General features: G+C 41.4%; 1 long non-coding RNA gene across 1 annotated transcript in view; it reads right to left on the bottom strand.

Moving 5' to 3' along the window:
- Positions 1-21,284, bottom strand: part of LOC106005877 — a 73,482-nt gene that overhangs the window by 41,396 nt on the left and 10,802 nt on the right. The gene's annotated exons all lie outside the window — the stretch shown is intronic.

The raw sequence follows: 21,284 nt of genomic DNA on the forward strand, positions 1-21,284 counted from the left end.
GCTGCCTGGTTTCAGTGGGGATACCAGAATCCAGCCCTCTTGGTATTTCTGTGAGTTATCCCGTATCTTCCCAATACAGTTCTTTCCTGCTTAAGTCAAGGTGAGTTGGTTTATTTTTCTTGCAACAGCATCCTAACTGCTGTGGGGACGGCTGCAGGCAATAGATTCCCAGAGAAATAGGGCAGAATCGGAGACTGATTACTTGACCTGGCCAAGGTAAAAGGCAATGACAATTCAGCTATGATTGAAGGATTAGGGGTCGGGGCAACCCTGACCCTCTTAGCACCTGCGAAGGTGAAACAAGGCATTTCATTATTTCTCCATGGTCATCAGGAATCAAGTGCCCACTGAGGGGCTATTGCCATGGACTGGTTTCTCAGCTTTAGCTCCACTGACATTCTGGGCTGGATCATTCTTTGCTGGGAGGGCTGCTCTGTGTGTGCACCGTAGGCTGTTTAACATCCCTGGGTCTGCCACAAGATACCCATAGTACCCTCTCCCACAGCTGTGACAACCAAAAATGTCTCCTGGCATTGCCAATTGTCCCCTCGGGGGCAAAATCGTCCCCAGTCGAGAGCCACTGTCATAAAAGAACATGGCGAAGCTGATGAATTAAGGGACTCTGGGGTGGATAATTTGATAAAGGAGAATGAAAATCCATAATTCTTATATTCTTAGTTCAAGGATTGGAGAGAAGACCAGGGACTCCACCTGACTTTGCCAAAAGACTCCTTTCCCAGTCACAGCTGCCAGGCTATGAGAGCCAAAGGTCAGTCTCAAACTTGAGCCTCACTCTACCATGTGGCTCCCAAAGCAGAGACAGTGGTGCTCAGAATGTTGCCAATGGGAAGCCATATGGAACTTGAGGCAAGCTTCTCTTGAGGGACTTGCTTCTCCAGCTTCTGGGCCTGGTGGGGAGCCTATAGACAGCGTTCAGCTGTCAGCCCTCTTTTGGAATTACCTCAGCTAAAAGGGGACATGACTTTGTCCAAGGTCATGCCCCCTTCCAGCAGAAGTCGACATCCAGAGACTGATGAAAAAGGGCTATAGATGCCCAGCTCCCTGACGTCAAATTTGGGGACAACTCTAAAGGGCCATCCAGCTCTCAAACAATTCGGCAGAAGTTAACTGGGCTTTCTGGACACGGGGTGGGGGGTGCTGATTTATAACTTTTGCCAATTTCTGTGCACACTAGTTCTAACATACCACTTGTCACAGTCCAACTTCTCTCTCAGTACCTTTCTGCTTTCTTTCCTTGTTATCTACAGGTGGTGATGCCAAGACCATGTCCTGAACAAACTCTTGGACTCCAATCTCTGTTTGTCTCAGCATCTGCTTCCAAGGAAAACCAACCTTGGAACAAATGGCAACTCAGGAAAATGGTTGGCCGCTAGAAGGGAGAATACGCTCCCATTAGAGAAAAGAGCTCACTGTTCAAGTCACAAAGAGCCTCGCTCATCACAGAGTTGTTTGGAACTTATTTCATAGGCAATGATGTGCAGGGAAAGTTTTAACTAGGACATTAACAAGATCCGATATATATTTGGGAAATCTGTTCTGGAAGCAGACTACAGAATTAAGTGGAGACTTATTGGAAAACAGCTGCCATAGTCCACTCGGGATAGTGACAGTGGGAATGTCGAGGAAAGCCCACAATAAACTGGAAAGATATGCTGACAAGATTAGATGTGATGGTGGGAAAGGGAGAAAGGAGTCCAAGAGTAAGTTAAGATGACTACTAGTTTGGGAGACTAGTCAGATTAACTCACGGCAGAGAACTTTCGGAAGAAGATACATTTCCACTATGTTGACGTTAAGGTATAACCACATGGATCAATAGGATAGAGTTATTCAGAAGGGGAAGGCATACATGATATAAACATCTGTGTGATATGTCAATTACTTAGATTCATACCTATTCCAAATCAAGGCTATATATGTACATGAAGGCAGGATGGAAATAAGTAAATGGATGAAAAACTGAGGTGAAGAGAATTGAGCAAGAGGTGAGGTTAACACACAGACTTTAAACAACAACTACAGAGAGGCCAACAAATTTCCCTGAACTTCCCAGTTGCAAAGCAGAGGGAAGAACAATCAACCCTATGTTTCATTGAGACCCTCAATTAAAACCAAGTCAATGGCTCCAGAGAACCACTAATTCCTACTGAGATCAGAGGGGCAACATCTTCTGGGACTAAGAATCAGTTGGATATGGAGAAAAGAAGGTTTGTAAGTGAGGCCCATGATGGGAATGGAGGTGTGGGAGTTGGGGGACGTGGGTGGTGGTGATAACAGTAGGCACAAGGACAGTGTGTGTCATGAGAAGAGAAAGGACCAAGGATGGAACCTAGGAATACCGACATTTAAAAGAGAAGTTGGAGAAACAGAGAAAGAGAAAGAACAGAGAATATATCAGACATATGAATTGCAGACACACAGTTCGAAAGTACTTAGAAGTGTGTCTTATAATTTTATTGTTTATGTCAATGACAATAGAAACCCTAGTCTTGAAACATACCAGTAATAGCCTTCAAATGCTTGCCTGGGGTGGGGGGAAACCCCATATCAATCTCGTTTCTATTAGAAAACACAAATAAAAACTACTGTCAGAACATAACCCAAAATGCAAAAGAATATTAGGTTATATCGTTGATGTCATGGTTACTATGATATGACTAAAGGGATGTAACTGGCCATGTGAGGATGTCCATACAAGACTTTAACAATAGCCACTGTCTTCAGTCTAATTTTAAAGTAAAAAATTATAATTCACATTCACCTCAGAAATAACCGTGTCTTGAGAAAAAGATACAGTTTTGAACAGTAAGCTTGTCCTAACATCCTGTCTTAAGACTATACAAGTTTTGTGGGGTTTGGGGGTGTTTTTGTTTTGTTTTGTTTTGTTGTGGTTTTTTGTTTGTTTGTTTGGTTGGTTGGTTGGTTTTTTGGTCTTGCATACGAATTCTTATCTATGTCATCCTACCATAAGAGAATCACCTGGTTTACCTATGGATTAGCTGATAAATGAAACCAGATAATCTTTGCCCTGAGGAAACTTGAGGCCTGCATATTCTCAGAGAAGGAAGGCTTGAGAGCATTCGCTCGAGAGGTCAGTGCAGGTGCTGCTTTCCTTGAGGGGTTTGGGAAAAGATGAAATAGCACAAAATGCAAAGAAATGATGTAAATAGAAATGAGGGAGTCCTCAAATAGTTCCTGATGTCTTCAGTCAGTGGAAATGTCATGGGGAAAAATACACTATTTTGTACCAGATTTTTAAATAGCCATAGAAAATAGGAGTAGTCTGTGCATCTTGTATGAGAAAAGAATAAACAGATGTAAAACAGACAACCAGATGAAAAACCCATTGAAGAGAACTGGATGATTCATGCACTACAAACAGGTTGGGACAGCGTGATTTATCTCCATCTGAGAACCGAAACCTACGATGCAGAAAATGAGGTTAAAATGAAAAATGTAGGAATCTTGACAAACAACAGAACAAGAGCTAATCTATGTTTAAAAGAAGGGCATAAATTAAAATGAAGAGCCAAAATTCTTGTAAAGAATCCAGGAATCTACTGACATGTGTTGGCAAGCAAATAGAGTTGGGATTTTTCTTTAGAGAACTTGGGATTCTTCTTTAGCCCAAGATGAAGCATAGATCCAGAATGACATGACCCACTGCCTTTCTTAATAAAATGATGACACTTTATGAGTGGTAGAAATATTACAGAGGGCCCCAGGCAGGACAGTGGAAGCCGCTTAGATTTTTCTTTGTGGTGGATGCAGGGGAATAATTAAGGGTTCCCCGAGACGTAGTTGCACTCAGACAGTGAGCCATTGCCAAAATCAAATAAAGACAACCTAGAACCAAACTCGGAATTCAACAGTATTCTGATAGGATTCATAATCAAAATAAAAGATCAGTTACCAGGTGGAAGACAAAGTGGTAGGGATGCGTTTTCTTTCTGCAGATGAAGGTTTCCGGTGGAAGGAGAGCCATGTCAAAGGTAAAGATGAACACACGCTCCAACCTCCGATGTCCTAGTGGGAAGACATTTCCAGAATTCTACAGTATAAACTATTCGGGTAAAAGCAGTGTTTTCCTACACTTAGAAGGAGGAATGTCTCCATTTTTCCTGTTCCCACTTTCTAAGATCAAGGCCCCACGTTTTCTGGAAGATGTCTTTAAACAACTGAAATTTCATTATGGTAACAGTTGGTTAACACAGCCCTGTTTTCTTTTTAAACCAAGAGCAGTATCGGGTACTGATTCATGGCTTTTTATTTTTCATTTTGAATTTTTTGTAATGTGAAACTTTATTGAAATACTTATGCAGAGAGGCACCTGGGTGGCGCGGTGGGTTAAAGCCTCTGCCTTCGGCTCAGGTCATGATCTCAGGGTCCGGGATTAGGCCCTGCATCAGGCTCTCTGCTAGGTGGGGAGCCTGCTTCCTGCCGCCCCACCCCGCCCCACCGCCTGCCTCTCTGCCTACTTTTGATCTTTGTCTGTCAGATAAATAAATAAAAATATTTAAAAAAAAAAAAAGAAATACATATGCAGAAAGTGCACCCATAAAACGTGTATGGTTCGATTAATTTTCACAAAATGAACACCCCTATGAAGCAAGCGTTCGGATGAAGAGCTAGAACAGGACAACACCCACCGAAGTCCTCTTGTGTCCATCCCTGTCACTCACCTTCTCTCAAGGGCAACAATCATTTTGAATTGTAACACAATAAATTAGTTTGGTCTGGTTTTGAACTTCACAGAAATGGAATCACACAGATTTATATATTATTGTATTCAGCTTCTCTCATTCAGTATTGTGGGATTCACTTATATAGTTGCATGCGGTTTTACTTTGATCATTCTCATTGCTATGCAGTATTCCACAATTTATATATCTACCCTATCATTGATACATATATGTTGGGGGGGGGTTCCTTCAATTTTTGATGGGAAAACACTGCTATGAATACTTCTACATATCTTTTTGGGGAACGTGGGGGGTGATTTTGGAATCGTTCAGATGTATTGGCTATATTTTTGATAATTTTGAATGGAACTTAAAACGCTTATCTTTTCTCTCTTTTCAGTGTTTCCAGTATTCCTTCATTAATTCTTGAGAACATCCACTCTACTATATGTTTTATGTTAAATCTTTCCCTAACAGTGCTTCTAGGGATTGCTTTAATAAATGGCGAAGGCTTAAGCTCCTTGAACATATTACTGCATGATACAGAAATTCAACAGTAATCAAATAAGATGTCACTATAGACTTCTGTTAATGGACGTATGGTAGATGAGGTTCACAACCAATGGGAAGTGCTGGATAATATTTATCTTTTAAAAGTCTTCTTAAGTGCATTGACAAACTGCCTAGACTAGACTATACGGAACACTCAGGTCAAAAACTAAAGGGAAGAATGCAGAGAGGAGAGGACACTGATGTGCCTTTCATCTTGCAGGCCTGTACTGGAGTGAACAGAATCCTTAATACGTGCAGTCTCCTGGGGCTGGGCAAGAGAAGATAAAACCCAGGGCTTGAACAAACAGTAAAGCTAGGACTCAAAGACACTCCCAGTGGAAGGATGAACTAGAAATAACCCCTATCTCCCAGGAAATTGCAAAGATAATCACCAATGAGTGGAAGAAGAAAAAAACATGTAATAAAAAATAACTCCAAACTAGTCCATAAAGTCTCAATAAGTTTCAAAGGAATGGTATCAGAGAGACCACATAGCTTAGAAACCAGCAACAAAATAATGGCCAGAAATATCTAATATTTGAAAACATAGAAATACACTTCTAAGTTATCTATTGTTCAAGGAAGAAGTTATAACAGAAATCAGACAACATTTAGAACTGAACAATAATGAAAATTCTGCATATCAAAACCTTTGGCACGCAGTTAATATAATAATGAGAGAGATATAGAACCTTTGATGCATCTAGTAGGAATGAAAAAGTGAACGAAGAATTCAACTTAAGAAATTAATGGAAGAACAGCAAGATAAATACAAAAAAAATATGGAGGTAAGAAATAATAATGATAAAATCTGAAATTAAACATCAAAAAACAAAGGTACAATTAATAAAATTGACAAAGTTCTGGTAAGACTGATAAAGAAAAAAAGAGAAGAGGCACAAAGAGCAATGATAGGGAAAAAAAGGAAACATAACTACAGACTCTATAGACATTCTAAAAGGATATTAGGAATGACTTTATACTAATAAATTTTTTTAAAGATTTTATTTATTTGACAGAGAGAGAGAGAGCACAAGCAGAGGAGCAACAGACGGAGAGGTTGCCCTCTGAGCAAGGAGCCCCACGTGGGTCTCCATTCCAGGACTCTGGGATCAATGACCTGAGCCGAAGGCAGACGCTTAACCAACTGAGCCACCCAGGTGCCCCATACTAATAAATTTTTTAAAACTTAGATAAGATAGATTCCTAGAAAATTAAAACTTACCAGGACTGGCTCCTAGTAATTGAAATATCTAAAAAAAAAAACGGACTTGGTGATCCAATACCTTCCTATATGAGAGATGATAATAATTTTTTTTTTCCAATGCCTCCATATTTTGGGGTAGTTTGCACACAGCATTAGACTACTACAGCAGTATCCATATTTGTGATAAAGGTCTCTAGGTAAATTTCAACACAAACTAGAGACATACTGATATTAAGGCATTATGATTAATTTTAGATATGATTCTGGTATTATGTTAAAAAATAATTCCTTATCCTTTAGAGGTGCATTTTTGGATATTTATGGGCGAAATCATATGAAATTGGAATCTCCCTTAAAGTAATGAAACGGGTAGGGGGTCACACAAGACTGACCATGTGCTGATAGGGCATGGAGGCGGATGGCAGGTGCAGGGGTCTATCACATCGTTCTCTTCACTCTTACCTGTGTTTCACATTTGTCATAACGGATTTTTTTTTTTAAGTTCTCAGGGATGAAACCATAACTTCCATATATTTTATACAGATGATTGTGATCTAGTCAATAGTTAATTAACAAACTTTAAGGTGAAGTCAGCATTGCCAACATAAATTTGATGCAACTTCTTAGATAATTTGGATACCTCGCTGATCTATTTTAGGGAAAATACATGGCAGCTTTAGCTCTGAACACACTTTAAATACTTTTTAGACTACCACATCTCTAACAAATTATTTCCTTTGTGTGAAATAACCCAAACACCCCATCATCTTGCCCAGACTGAATCCTTACGTCCAAACTCATCCTCTTCCTAGGATACCAATATTAATAGCAATTTCATGCACAATCTCCAGCCTCAATTTCCCTGCCATATACCCACTAGAGTGCATGTCATTCCCTTCAGAACAGGTACCTCACTCTATCTACTTTGTGTGCACGGTCCTAGCAGAGTCCCAGTCCCAGTCCAGTCCCACAGTCCCAGCCCGTGGCTCATGCTCAATAAATAGCATCTTTCCGGTTCCCACCTCTTGCCAGCTCCCACCTCCCTCACTGGCTTATGGTGAGGCTTCAAACAGATGACAACAAAAACCTTGTAAATTGGATGTCTAATTGTTCCAGATCTTCTTCTCCAGGTAGAAAGCAGGCAGCTCTCACCTGTTAAAAGAGGCTTCTTGAGTGGAGGAGGAAGCTCCTTCCCTCACTCACTCCAGTACCACAAGAAAATGGAGTATTTCTTTGTTCCCTGACTCACCAGTGGACTTCCCCAGCATGGCATAGAGAGGCTAGAGCCAAAGGGGGACAAAGCCCCGATTTGATGCCAGTCCCACCATGGCTGTCTCCACAGGGACATGTATGTTACTCAGAACACGTTTGGGCAAAAACTCAGTCACTTCAGTTAATTCAGAAGGGGCACAGTGAGCTCCTGGGAAGGAGCCACATCATACCTAAAGGGCATGAAATATAAGGAATTTTCCTTTGTCACCTCACTCAACTTAAGGTATCTTTTTTTTTTTTAAGTTTTTATTTATTTATTTGACAGACAAGTAGGGAGAGAGGCAGGCAGAGACAGAGAGAGGAGGAAGAAGCAGACTCCCCGCTGAGCAGAGAGCCTGATGTGGGGCTCGATCCCAGGACCCTGGGATCATGACCTGAGCTGAAGGCAGAGAGGCTTTAACCCACTGAGCCACCCACGCACCCCTTAAGGTATCTTCTTTAGTAGCTTCAGTGCTAACCAGAAATACTACAAATCTCTACTTCCTTCATCCCTTTGCTCTTGACAAGGCGAAAGGAATTTGAAAGGGTTCTGAGATCAAGCCCAGAGTCAGGTTCCCCCGCTTAAGATTCTCTCTCTCTTCCTCTGCCCTTCCCCCTCTCTCGCTTTCTTTAAAAAAAAGAAATGTCAGAGAAATTGTGGGGGTTTTTTTTTCAGCTTCTTTTGCCTTTCTGTAGACAAAACAAAATAATGGGTTATTATGCTTCACAGGAGCATGGAATAATTTCAGTTAAATTTGAGATTAGTGTTGAACATGTCAGTTATATCATTTTAAATTGATTTCTCTATGCAAATCAAGAAAGAAAACAGAGTTCTGGGATGAGTCCCAAAGGAGGTGAATAACCAGCCACTCTGTGTGGATTTGTTTAAAAAGCCCTAACTGAGAGGTAGTCTACATAATCCTATTTTTTTTAAAAGATTTTATTTATTTATTTATTTGACAAAGAGAAAGATCACAAGTAGGCGGAGAGGCAGGGGCGGTGGGGGGGGGAGGCTCCCCACCGAGCAGAGAGCCCGATGCGGGGCTCGATCCTAGGACCCTGAGACCATATATACTCGCTGTAGGAGTTATTTTGCAAAAAGTGTCACAGGACCATATACACATTGACGAGTTCTGTTTTCTTTGGCTCAAGAGAAAACTGGCATTTCTCAAAACACTAGAGGAAGTAACGACCTCTCTTACCAACCATATTTGTTCTCCAGGTCTCCTGCATCAGCTCAGCACTAGTGGAGACTTGCGGCCACCCACCTGCACACTTGACAATGGATCTGATCCATCTCCATGTGTGCCTTTGAGACGGGGGTGGGGGGAACAGGAGCTGCTCAAACTAAGATTGTTTGCTTTGGTTCCCATTTCCACTGAGGATCCATTCACTTGTGTTTTCTCCTCTCAGACATCCGTTTTGGCTAGTGAACATATGGAGAAATTTCCTATGGCCTGAATGGTGTGTGAATGTGCGTGTGTCTCTGTGTGTGTGTTATTTAGGTAATTTAGGGAAAAAAATACATTTGAAAGATAAACCAGTGAGCACCTGGAACTGATGTCCTTTAACAAGGTTTCCTGTTGCCTTAAATGTCTCTTACAATCATGTACTTGCTGGTGGCTGACAGGATTCAAAAGGAAATTATGCCTAACACAGACCAATACTTTCCCAGATTCGGGAGAGCAGCTTGCTGTGGGGCTCTGCTTCATCGAAGGGAGCCCTGCTCTGTTGCAAGAATGGCTTGCTCATTCTGGTAATGAATTAGTTGTATTAACAGGCCAGAAAGAAAACAACAATCTGGGGATAGTTTCTATAAAACTCGACGTTTCGTCCAAATGTAATTAACACAGACCATATTTTTTGTCCCTGCAACTCTGAAATAACTCAGAGCCAGAGGTTGAGTTAATCAAACCTAATCTTTTGTCCACATTTGAAGAAAGGTGTCACTTGAATTTTCCTTTCTGCATAATCACTTTTGAGAGAACCATTAATAAGCCTCTTGGTTTTTCTTTTTTCAGTGTGAAGATATTTTTTAGTGAGAATCACACAATGGAATCTGCCAGATTAGAGATTAATTTGGAGATACAGCATATGTAGGGGGATCAACAATATGCAAATTTTGTAACAAAACAGTTATTAGGGGCTCCTGGGTGGCTCAGTCATGTGAGCATCTGACCATTGGTTTTGGCTCAGGTCATGATCTCACAGAGACTCTGCTCCGAGCTCCGCAGGGAGTCTGCTTGAGATCCTCTCCCTCTACCCCTCCCTCCTACATGCATGCATGTGTGCTCTCCCTCTCTCTGAAATAAACACACAAGTCTTAAAAAATACTTATTAAATATATATTAGATAGACCCTGACCTCTAAAGTTATAGCATACTAGGTCAGAAGCTATAAATGTAGCCTTGCTTTTATCTACTCATTGGGAAGCAGTAGAGAATTGCCATAAAATATACACACATGGGCAACGGAATGAGTCAAGGTTTTAACGACGCCTCCACCAGTTTTGGCTACGGTGGGAATTGAAGGAAATTGCCCGAGAGTGCTCTCGGTTCCAATTTCACATCCACAGACAGGGGTAAAGATACCTACCAACTTCACTGAGAACCTGAATGAGAATTTACGTAAAGCACCTAGCACAAAATAAGTACTCAATGAGCGGTAGTTATTCCTACCACCTGCTTAACTATTATGTGCTTAATAACTATGCTGTACGTGATAACAAAGATTATGCAGAAAATTGGAAGAAATAGTAAGAATTTATCTTATTCAAATTAGCATTAACTCAAAGTGTTAGTACACTAGTTTTCTGCATAATTCACACTGTTTTATCCATATACACTTAGTAGGTTATTTAAAACACACACACACACACACACCCCTCAGCGCCTCTGAGACAGCTGACGTTCAGGAAGCTTTCCGAACGCCTGATGATTTGACTACAGCACACCGACTCAGAGAGTGGCAAAACAACACAGTGTTTGGGTACAGAACATGATTTCTATTTTAAATATCTTAATCCTTTAAACCTCAGTTTCTTCACCAGCCACGGTTTCAGATGGAGAGAGAAGGCAAGGCAATCACTTGCCGCTTTCTGCTCACTTCTCCACTAAGTGTAGGAGCCTGGATTAAAAGATGACTCTTTCCCGACCCCCAAGGATGTGCATTTCGCTACTGTACTCTACGGCTTCCCAAGTGAGGGATAAAGACAGGACTGCACCAGAAGTTCCCCAACAGCCACACTCGTGAGAAGCAATGTGGTACAGGGGTGAGAAGGGCGGCCCCCTAGAACCCACGGCCTGAGTTTGAGCCCAGCTCTGCCTCATGGGCTAGGAAACCTTGGGAAAATTACTCACCTCTGTGCCTGAGCTTCCTTCTGTGAGAACAGAAACAATTCCTGCCCCTAAGTTTATAGGAGGATTTAAAAACCTTAAAATATGCAATCTGCTCAGAACAGCGCCTGACCTATAATAAGCAGTTACTACCTGTTACGTACCTTGACGGACATATGGGAATAAGGTTTTACTCTTTCCTTCATTTGTTTGTTACAAGATCTGAGGGATGGTGACTCATTTCCACAAATTTTTCACTTTGTCCTAAAACCTGAGGATGTGCCTTTTATCTCTTACGCATTCGCTACTTCAAACACCACTTGTATCTGGTTTTTCTTCCTTCCTCTTTCACAGGGATTTCTGGGGATTAAAGGAGATATTTCTAACTCAAGTTATCCCTCCGTGAGGACTGTAAGTGGTATCTATCTTTGGGGAAATGATTCCCAAATCACTAAGCTTAAAAAAAATGGGTCATTGGAACTTTCTGAAAACTGCCAAAAATTGGGGGGCGGCTGGGTGGCTCAGTGGGTTAGGCCTCTGCCTTCTGCTCAGGTCATGATTTCAGGGTCCTGGGATCAAGCCCCACATTGAGCTCTCTGCTCAAGTGGTGGGCCTGCTTCCCTCCTCCCTCTGCCTGCCTCTCTGCTTACTTGTGATCTCTCTGTGTCAAATAAATAAATAAAATCTTAAAAAAAAAACAACTGCCAAAAATTGTGGAATTGTAAGGTAAGCTCCTACCTGGGGAAGTTGGCTCTTACCATGAAACTTGGCTTTCAAGTCAGCATTTAAGGCAAAAAGATAAAGATAGTTAAAAAGCATTCTGGAGCATAGCTTAGAGGGCAGGACAACAGTTCTGTTTTTGTTTTTGTTTTTAGTAAATCCACTCTAGATACTTTTTTCCTCCAGCTTTAGAACAGATCGCATTTCTTCTGTGGAGCACCAGATGAGATAATTGGCTTGTACTTAAGCCAGTCAGTATGAAAAACATGGACAGCCTAAACCAAGCACATTTATATATGCTGTCTCATTTACTCCCCACAGTTAACCTTATGAAGTATTAGGAATCCCTTTTTTAAAAAAATATTTTATTTATTTATTTGACAGACAGAGATCACAAGTAGGCAGAGAGGCAGGTGGAGAGAGAAGGAAGCAGGCTCCCTGCTAAGCAGAGAGCCCGATGCGGGGCTCGATCCCAGGACCCTGGGATCATGACCTGAGCCAAAGGCAGAGGCTTTAACCCACTGAGCCACCCAGGCGCCCCAGGAATCCCTTTTTTTTACTGTGAAGGATTGAGGCCCAGCAAAGTGCATGACTTGCCTAAGTCACCAGCAGGTAGACTGGGAACCGGAATTTTGACCTTGATTGTCTTGGACATGGAAGCCCCTATTTTCCCTCTAGATGCTCCCTCTGCCTAGAATCACTCTTGCATGGCGGTGAAGGAGACAGACCGTCCTTCACTCTGCTGAAGACTGCTTAGCATCTATTAGAGGAAACACTGAATTTAGGCCTCTTTAGCTGGACTTGAATACAAAGAAGCTGGACGAAGTCCAACGAAGACTAAGGGACTGGTTTGAAAGAAGTCCCAGGAGGGCTTCGGTTAAGAGTGGAAAGATTTAGAGAGGGACAGAAAGGCCATTACTGACTCCAGCGGGTTTTAGAGACATAAATAAGTGATGCAGGGCAGCCGGGGAGGAATCAGGCTGGAGGGCTGTGGGGCTTGGCGGCAGCCCTCCTCGGACACAAGGCTGGGTGGGGCCTCCTGTTCCACCTCCTGGTTCTAGGAATCCACCCTGGGCATCGCTGATGAATGTAGCAAAGTCGAAGGGAAACCAGACGTGGCTGTCTTCCTCTCATTTAATGATGGGCAAATGAGACCCAGACACTCAATTCACAGGAAAAGTGACTGTTCAATGGGCCGCCCCACAGTACGGCTTGACACAGTGGTTTCCAGGGCAGAACTCCAAGGACATCAGTGAGAGGGGCCACGCCTACCCTTCAGGCCTGGAGAAAGTGCACAAAGCATACTGAGTGACCCCCCCAACTGCCCGTGGGAGGTTATCAGGGCACAAAGAGGGCAACATTCCCCATGGCTCGTCCCGTCTACCTGAGGCCCCCAGCGCAGCCCAGCGCCTGAGACCAGTTACTCAAATTGCTGGTCACGGTAAAGGCAGGATCCTTCCTTGTGGTCTTCCTCTCTCTAAAGGGTTCTTTCCCTTTTCATTGCATTTTTCTGATTATACATACAATATAGTTAACATAGAAAAGAAAAAAACAGAAAAGTACACAAAATAAGATAAACAATGTAAAGAAGATGACATAGTTACTACATGTATTTTTCCTTATAAAACTTAGATATACAATAGTAACAATAATTCTGATGAGATAGCCTATGTGCCAGAGACTGTACCAGGAGCTGAACTGGCACCTTCTCACTCAATGAACGCAGTCCTGGACTGGAAATATGGGACACTTCCTCCAGGTCCAATCCCGTATGGCCCTCTTAAGGAGTCAGATTTTTTTCTTCTCCTTTCTTTAAAAACAAAACAAAACAGCAATAAATAAGTAAATAATAATCCAATGATCCAGAACATCAAAATGAGTTAGATCAGTTTATCATCTTAATTATAGTCCCAAGGGTATGGTTAACATTAAAACCTAAGAACTAACATGAATGAGAAGCCCTGGGCCAGAGGCCCCTCTGGACTCTGTTAATCTGGAAATTCCGAAATGGCCCACCACACTTCGTCACCAGGCCACAGGTAAAATTGTCAGTCTAATTTCAGAACTTGTTTGGAGTCTGTGATTCAGCCCAACTTTATTTTGATGGCCTTCTGTAAAGGTCTACTATTCTTTTCAGTTCTGCAATTTTCAGTCATGTAATTGTTAAAGATGATGCTGATACAAACATTTTACTACGCTTTATGGAAGGTATAATAAAAAAAGACCAACACATCTAGATAATCCATTTCTAAATTTCACCTATCATTTCTAAATAGAATTGTGTATGTAGACTAATACTAAAAAATAATCAATAAAATGTGTAAAGTCCTTACCGAGGAATTCACATTTCCCTCATCCTGATTTCACTATAGCTGGTTTGCGTTTCTCTTTTTCAGTGTTTTTCCATTTCTCTATTGGCTCTGAGCATTAATTTTCTCCTCTGGAACTCAGAGATAATTTGTGTTTTAAAAATCCTTTAAGGCTACTGAATTTTAAAATGTGCTTTTTAAATTAAAATCATAGCAAAAAACCAAGTCTGAACAAAGGGCTTACTATTGTGAGACACTTTTACATGGAAAGTTTTCCTCTTTGCATTGTGCCTTAATTCCAACTATTACCTATAAGACAGAAAATCAGACCTGTCCCGTTCACTATTCCGATACATTAAAGCAACAATATCAAGTCACTCAAATCGGGTTTGAAAATATGAGCTGTAAGCAGAATATATTTAAAGGCGAATTTGCCTTCTTTCCTGAGTATATTTTCCTTGGAATGTGGGTTTTGGAATGAACTGCCAAACTCAAACTGTGGCCAGGCCATGACGATGGACCCTAGAGCCATAGAGGGGGATTTGGGTGACAACCCATTTGTGCCCAGAACAGTGCCTGGCATGTAGTCGTACTTCATAAATATTTGTGGAATGAATGAATTTGCAACTGATACAGTGGTATGAGGAGCACAGACAGAAAGGGACAACTCTGGTCTCTACCCCTTACTGTGAACCAAGCCAAAGAAACCTCAGTTCCTCCCCAGGTCCTGCAAAAAAGGCAGGGTCACCCCAGTCATTTGGTCTTAGGCATAAAGACCGGCTATCATTGGGTTTTTGCTATGGAGCAGTTAAGACCTCTTCACAATGCTGACCTGGACCTTAACTGTTGATCGCCTATTTTTTTAAGAACGTCTCTGACACAAAGTAGAGAAACAGAGGTTAGATAGTAGTGAGCCACCTGAGTATCTAGGAAAGAACAACAGCTTGTATGACCTAGACATTGAGATTGGTGTTCTAGTTACAGTACTCGTCAGTTTGACTGGATGCACAGAAGAACATTCTTTTTGAATGGTTATAATACTTTAAAATGTTTAGTTGGCACTTGCATATATTTGGACTGATTCATTGGCGAAGGGAAGATTTAAATAAATTTGTTACTGTTTACTCTTCACATACTATCGCCGTTTTCTCCCTTTTTCTTTACAATTATTGTTTTATTCAGACATAGTTGAGTACAATTAACTTTTTATTTAGTCAATTGGAACAGGAATATTTCCCACACAGTTCTCACTCATTCGTTCATAGATCAGTGTTTGTTTATATTTCTTTAATCTGCTCCATACTGATAGTCTGGACCTTACTGTAATTTTTATGCCAAACAGTTTTACTTACTGTCTAAAAATTAACTCTTGTTCATTTATATCCTAAATTTCTTGAATTTAAGTCTTTTTTTTTTTTTCAGGAAAAGAATATATGTAAAGATAATGATGGCATACTCTTGCTGATGTAAAAATTTACATATTATTATTTTCCCCCAAATTTAATATTCTATCCTAACTTCAATCTTTTGCCTTCTGCACTACATGAAGATATATCTTGAAATGAGGAATGAAACTGAAAATTGCCTGGGCCTCACTGGGACACACAGAAGTTCATTGTTCACGACTCAGGAAATATCTCAAGATGGATATTCTAAACTAACGAGAGCCGTTCCAGATACCAGTGTCTCACTAAACTCCTAAGAATCTTGAATGCCTCGAAGACCCCCCAATCTATTCCAAGCAGATATTCCTGCTATTACACATAGAGACTAAGGGCTTCTGGGTGGATAAATGCTCAGCGTCCTCTGACAAGATGTGACCTTCACCTGAAAGCTGGGAGCACTGGAAACTCTCATAGGAACGACTCCAGGAGCATGTTCCAACAGAGATGACTCACAAAGCTTTGGGAAAACAAAGGAAAAAAAAAGCCAAAAACAAACTAAAGAGCAACCTCGATACAGCACACAACACTTGTTTTAAAAAGCAACAGAAATGACTGAGGTTTTTCCTGGGTGCCGATGGAGATCTAGTCAGGATGGCTCCCTCCACCAGACTGCACACCAAAACATTTCCTATTCCCCTGGCCAAATCCACCCCCCAGCTCCCACTGCCCAAAGGCCTACTGGGCTCCTACCCGCCTCCACACATTGCTGCTTTCCATTCTGGGAGCAGCTCTGACAGCCTTGACTCTGACATGTGCACAAAGACGAGAAGGTCAAGAACTTTTTGCCAGAAGAGCGCAAGATGAGTAAGAAGATGAAGTCTAGACAACTCTAAGTGTTTTGATCTAGAGCCTAAAGAAGTTAGTATTTAAGTGGGAGAAATGTCCAGCTTCAGAGACAAAATAAAAAAGGGAAAGAGAAAGGATAGATGGAGAGAGTAAGTGAGAACAAAAGAGGAGTAAGTGTAACCAAGGAAGCACAAGATTTGTACACTGAAAACTAGAAAACATTGTTGAAAAAAAAAGATCTAAATAAATGAAAGATATCCCATGTTCATGTACTGTAAGACTTAGATGGCAATACCACACCAAAATAAAAAGCTTTTACACAGCACAGAAAACCATCAACAAAATGAAAAGGCAACCAACTCAATGGGAAAAGATATTTTCAGATGATATATCCAATAAGAGGTTAATGTCCAAAATATATAAAGAACTTCTACAACTCAACACCAAAACAAACAAACAAACAAAAACAAATAATCTGATTAAAAATGGGCAGAGGGCCTGAATACGTATTTTTCCAAGGAAGGCACACAAATGGCCAACATTCACATGCAAAGCTGTTCAACATCAGGGAAATGCAAATCAAAACCGCAATGAGATATCATGTCACACCAGTCAGAACAGCTAGACAAGAAAAAAGATAGGAAATACAAAGTATTGGTGAAGATGTGGGGGAAAGTGAACCCTCATATGCTATTGATGGGAATGTAAATTGGTGCAACCACTGTGGAAAACAGTATGAAAATTCCTCGAAAAAAACACAAATACCACATGATCCAGTAATTCTATTACTGGGTATTTACCCAGAGAAAACAAAAATGTTAATTCAAAAAGATACATGCACCCCTAAGTTTACTGCAGCATTATTTACAATGGCCAAGACATAGAAAGAAGCAACCCAAATGTCCATCAGTAGATGAATGGATAAAGAAGATGTACATGTATATGTATATGTGTACACACACACACACACATGCGTATAATGGAATGTTACTCAGACATAAAAAAGAATGAGATCTTGCCATTTGCAGCAACAGAAATAGATTTATGGTAATATGCTAAGTAAAATAAGTCAAAGGAAGACAAATACCATATTATTTCATTTATATGTGGAATAAAAAAAACAAAACAAAGAAACAAATAAAAATCAGAAACAGAACATAAATACAGAGAACAAACTGGTGGTTGTCAGGGGGAGGGAGTGGGGGGATGGGCAAAATAGATGAAGGGAATTAAGAGGCACAACCTTCCAGTTATAAAATTAAAAAGTCATGAAGATGAACGGTACCTATAGCATAGGGAATATAGTCAATAAAACTGTAATAATGCTTCATGGTTACAGATGGTAACTCCACTTAATTGTGAGTACTGCGTAATATATAAAATTATGGAATCTCTATATTGTATAACCGAAACTAATACATTTTATGTCAACTATACTTCAATAACAAAATATTTTTAAAAATAAAAAAAGGAGGGGCACCTTGGTGGCTCAGCTGGTTAAGTGGCTGACTCTTGATTTCAGCTGGGGCCGTGATCTGGGGCTTGAGAGATGGCGCCTGGACAGGCGCTCACCACAGAGTCTGCTGAAGATTCTCTCTCTCTTCCTTTCCCTCCCCTCTTTATGTTTTCTCTCTAAATAAGTAAATAAAGTCTTTAAAAATAAGTAAATGGGGTGCCTGGGTGGCTCGGTGGGTTAAGCCTCTGCCTTTGGCTTGGGTCATGATCTCAGGGTCCTGGGATCGAGTCCCACGTCAGGCTCTCTGCTCAGCAGGGAATCTACTTCCTCCTTTCTCTCTGCCTGCCTCTCTGCCTACTTGTGATCTCTGTCTGTCAGATAAATAAAATCTAAATAAATAAATAAATAAAAATTTAAAAAGGAAATTTCCTCTTTAAGAACTGCTTTTAACCTATGCACCCAAGCAATCCTGCACACAGCTTTCGCTTATGATAGCAAAATATTAGAAACAATCTAAACAGTTAAGGAGATAGATACATTGTGATATCCTAATAATAATACCATAAAATCACAGAGTAGTTCTCAAGAATGATTATATGTGTACGAAAAGAGAAACAAGCTCCGACTTATTTTGATGTCTGAAAAAGATAAATGACAAATGTAGTTTGATGCCACACGATGTAATTTGTATATGACATTATATTAATATATTATTTGTATAATGAAAAAAAATTTAATAATGAAAAGCAAATGAGGGATGTAGAGAAAAAGAACTATGGGAAATTACATGGGGATTAAAAAATGAAAGAACCGGGGCGCCTGGATGGCTCAGTGGGTTAAAGCCTCTGCCTTCGGCTGGGGTCATGATCCCAAGGTCCTGGGATTGAGCCTCATGTCCGGCTCTCTGCTCAGCGGGGAGCCTGCTTCCCTTCCTCTCTCTGTCTGCCTCTCTGTCTACTTGTAATCTCTGTCTGTCAAATAAATAAATAAATTCTTTAAAAAAAAATGAAAGAACCATGGAAGAAAGAAGGAAGGATGGAAGGATTAAAGGAACGAGGGTAGGAAAGAGGAAGGAAGAAGCAGGGCTAGGGCTAGCGCCAGGCTGGAGCCACACCAGGAAGCAGGAGCTATTAACAAATAAATGCATACAAGGAGGGAGGCTTAGAGGGGGGACAAGTTGATGTCAAGGAGAAGGAAAAAAGGAAGACTCTGGAAGCCTCACATTAAAGCTTCCCCCAAGAAAAGTGACTTGAATGAACCCTGGCTTAGCACTTAATCTGTTCCTAGTCCTTTCCTGTGGTATCATTCCTTTCACTGTAGGTGCGTGCAGCTTCGATGGTGCGAGATGAGCTGACTGTGTTTTTGTCCAGCCTCAGAAGTTTAGTCAAGAGACTGTCCCAAAGGACCTGAAGAAATGGAGGCTGTGGATCATGAACTCATAATCTTCGAAGTAGAAATGCAGCTGGGAATTCCAGGGAGACCTACACCTGTGGCTGATCTATAGGGTACCATGTCATTGGAGTTTTGGTTTCATAGGGACTCTGCAAGGAAGATCAAGGCAAGGATTCGTATGGCTGGGAAGAAGAAAGATAAATCAGAACACAACAACGCAGCAATATTTAATATAAAATTTACCAAAGAAGGGACAACACCGAGTGTAGTAATGGGCTGAATATCTAAACAACGCATATAAGCTTTATTAGTTACCACAAACTTAAGGGCTTAAAATAACACACATTTACTAACTCATGGTTTGGGTGGGTCTGGAGTCCATGCATGACTTAACTGGGTCCTCCGCTTAGGGTTTCCCAAAACCACAATTAAGGTGTCCTCTGGTCCGCATTCACATCTGGAGGCTTGACTGGGGAAGAATCTGTTTTCAAGCTTACTTCAATGAGTTCATTTCCTTGTGTTTGTGGAACCAAGGGAAATGGCTTCTTGGTGGGCGTTGGCTAGAGGCTGCTTTTAGCTCCTAGAGGCCACCTACAGTTCCTGCCACAGGGACTTCCCAACATAGCCACTTCTTTCAGCAAGTCAGAGAGGACAATCTCCAAAGACAGTCTGCTAGCAAGACGGAGACTTTTGCAATGTAATGCAGTCACAGGAGTGACCTCCTTCACCGGGGCTATACTTACTGCTTATAAGCACGTCACAGGTCCCATCTACACTCAAAAGGAGGGGATCCCACAAAGCTGTCCACACCAGCAGGTGCTGGGAATCATGGAGTCACCTTAGAGTCTGTCATACATGGATGTCTTTGCTGCTTCTGAGTTTTTAAATCAAAAATAACCATAAATACAATCCTTAAAACTTTGTGATGTGCAATACTAAATAAGAAGTAAAATCTAAACCCAGAGTACGTCCGGTATCAGAGCTTGTGACCTTCACACTTCCTTGGCCGTATTTCAAATGTAGATATACATAACATGTAAATATACACACCATGGGCTAGATTCAGTTCAAATTTTATTTCTAAAATTTCCGAGTAAATCTCTGGAATGAAGAGTAACAGCAAAGACTGACCAGAGGAGTGTTTTCTAGCTGTGCACAGTGTTTAGGAATATGGGTATTTGGCCCCCAGTTTCAGCACAATTAGAAGAGGTTAATTTTACAGTTTATATTAATTATTTTGGCAATTATTCTGGGGACCAAAAGAGACACTGATTATTCAATAAATGTTTGCTTCTGGAATCATCATCACCAACTCTTAGCACCAAGTAAAAGTGAAGGTGCTAAGAGAAGGGAGACGAAATCCTTGAGTAACTTTGTGTGTTTCACTGGTACCTCACTGACTACCCTATGGTTTGATCACCAAAACTAAACAAAACTTCACTAATTTCATGAGAGGAAAATGCATTTGAGTGTTGCCTGAAATTGTATGCATTTGGCTTAGTGCTGATTTGAAGATTTTCTGTCATTTGTATTTTTAATTTTTTCCTTCTGTGGTTGTTCGTGCTTTCCCAATTTTTTTTTCTTTTCTTTTCTTTTTCTTTTCTTTTTTTTTTTTTTTTTTTTTTTTTTTTTTTTTTTTTTTTGAGATATCCATTGATTTGACCTTTCTTTGTCCCATGCACCCAAATATTCTCATCCCCACTCCGGTCATTTATTTCGTCATTTTGTTTTTGGCGTGCCCGCGGAGAGGGGCACACATAGAGTTGCTTTTCATTTCAGTAGTCAATTCCATCCTTCTCCAGAACAGCGAACACCAGGTTTGTTTCCTAACCGTGATCAGTGTTGACTTCGGGAAACCCTTCTTGGCAAACTTTGGTCCGCAGCGCCCGCCAGCTTTGTCCGCAGACCTGCAAGCTGGTGGCCGCGCCGCCTGCTGCGGGGAGGCTGGGGCGGCCCGGGTCCCTGAGCCGCCGCCGCCGCCGCCCCCGCCCTCCCCGCTCTCCCCGCTCTCCCCGCTCTCCCCGCTCTCCCCGCTCTCCCCGCTCTCCCCGCTCTCCCCGCTCTCCCCGCTGCGCCCCGGGGCGCGCGCCCGTGCCCGGCCCCCGCCCGCGCCGCCGCGCGAGCTCGG

The sequence above is a fragment of the Mustela putorius genome, unplaced genomic scaffold (genome assembly GCF_011764305.1).
Source record: "Mustela putorius furo isolate JIRA1106 unplaced genomic scaffold, ASM1176430v1.1 tig00000450_pilon_pilon_pilon, whole genome shotgun sequence".
Taxonomy (NCBI): Eukaryota; Metazoa; Chordata; class Mammalia; order Carnivora; family Mustelidae; genus Mustela; species Mustela putorius.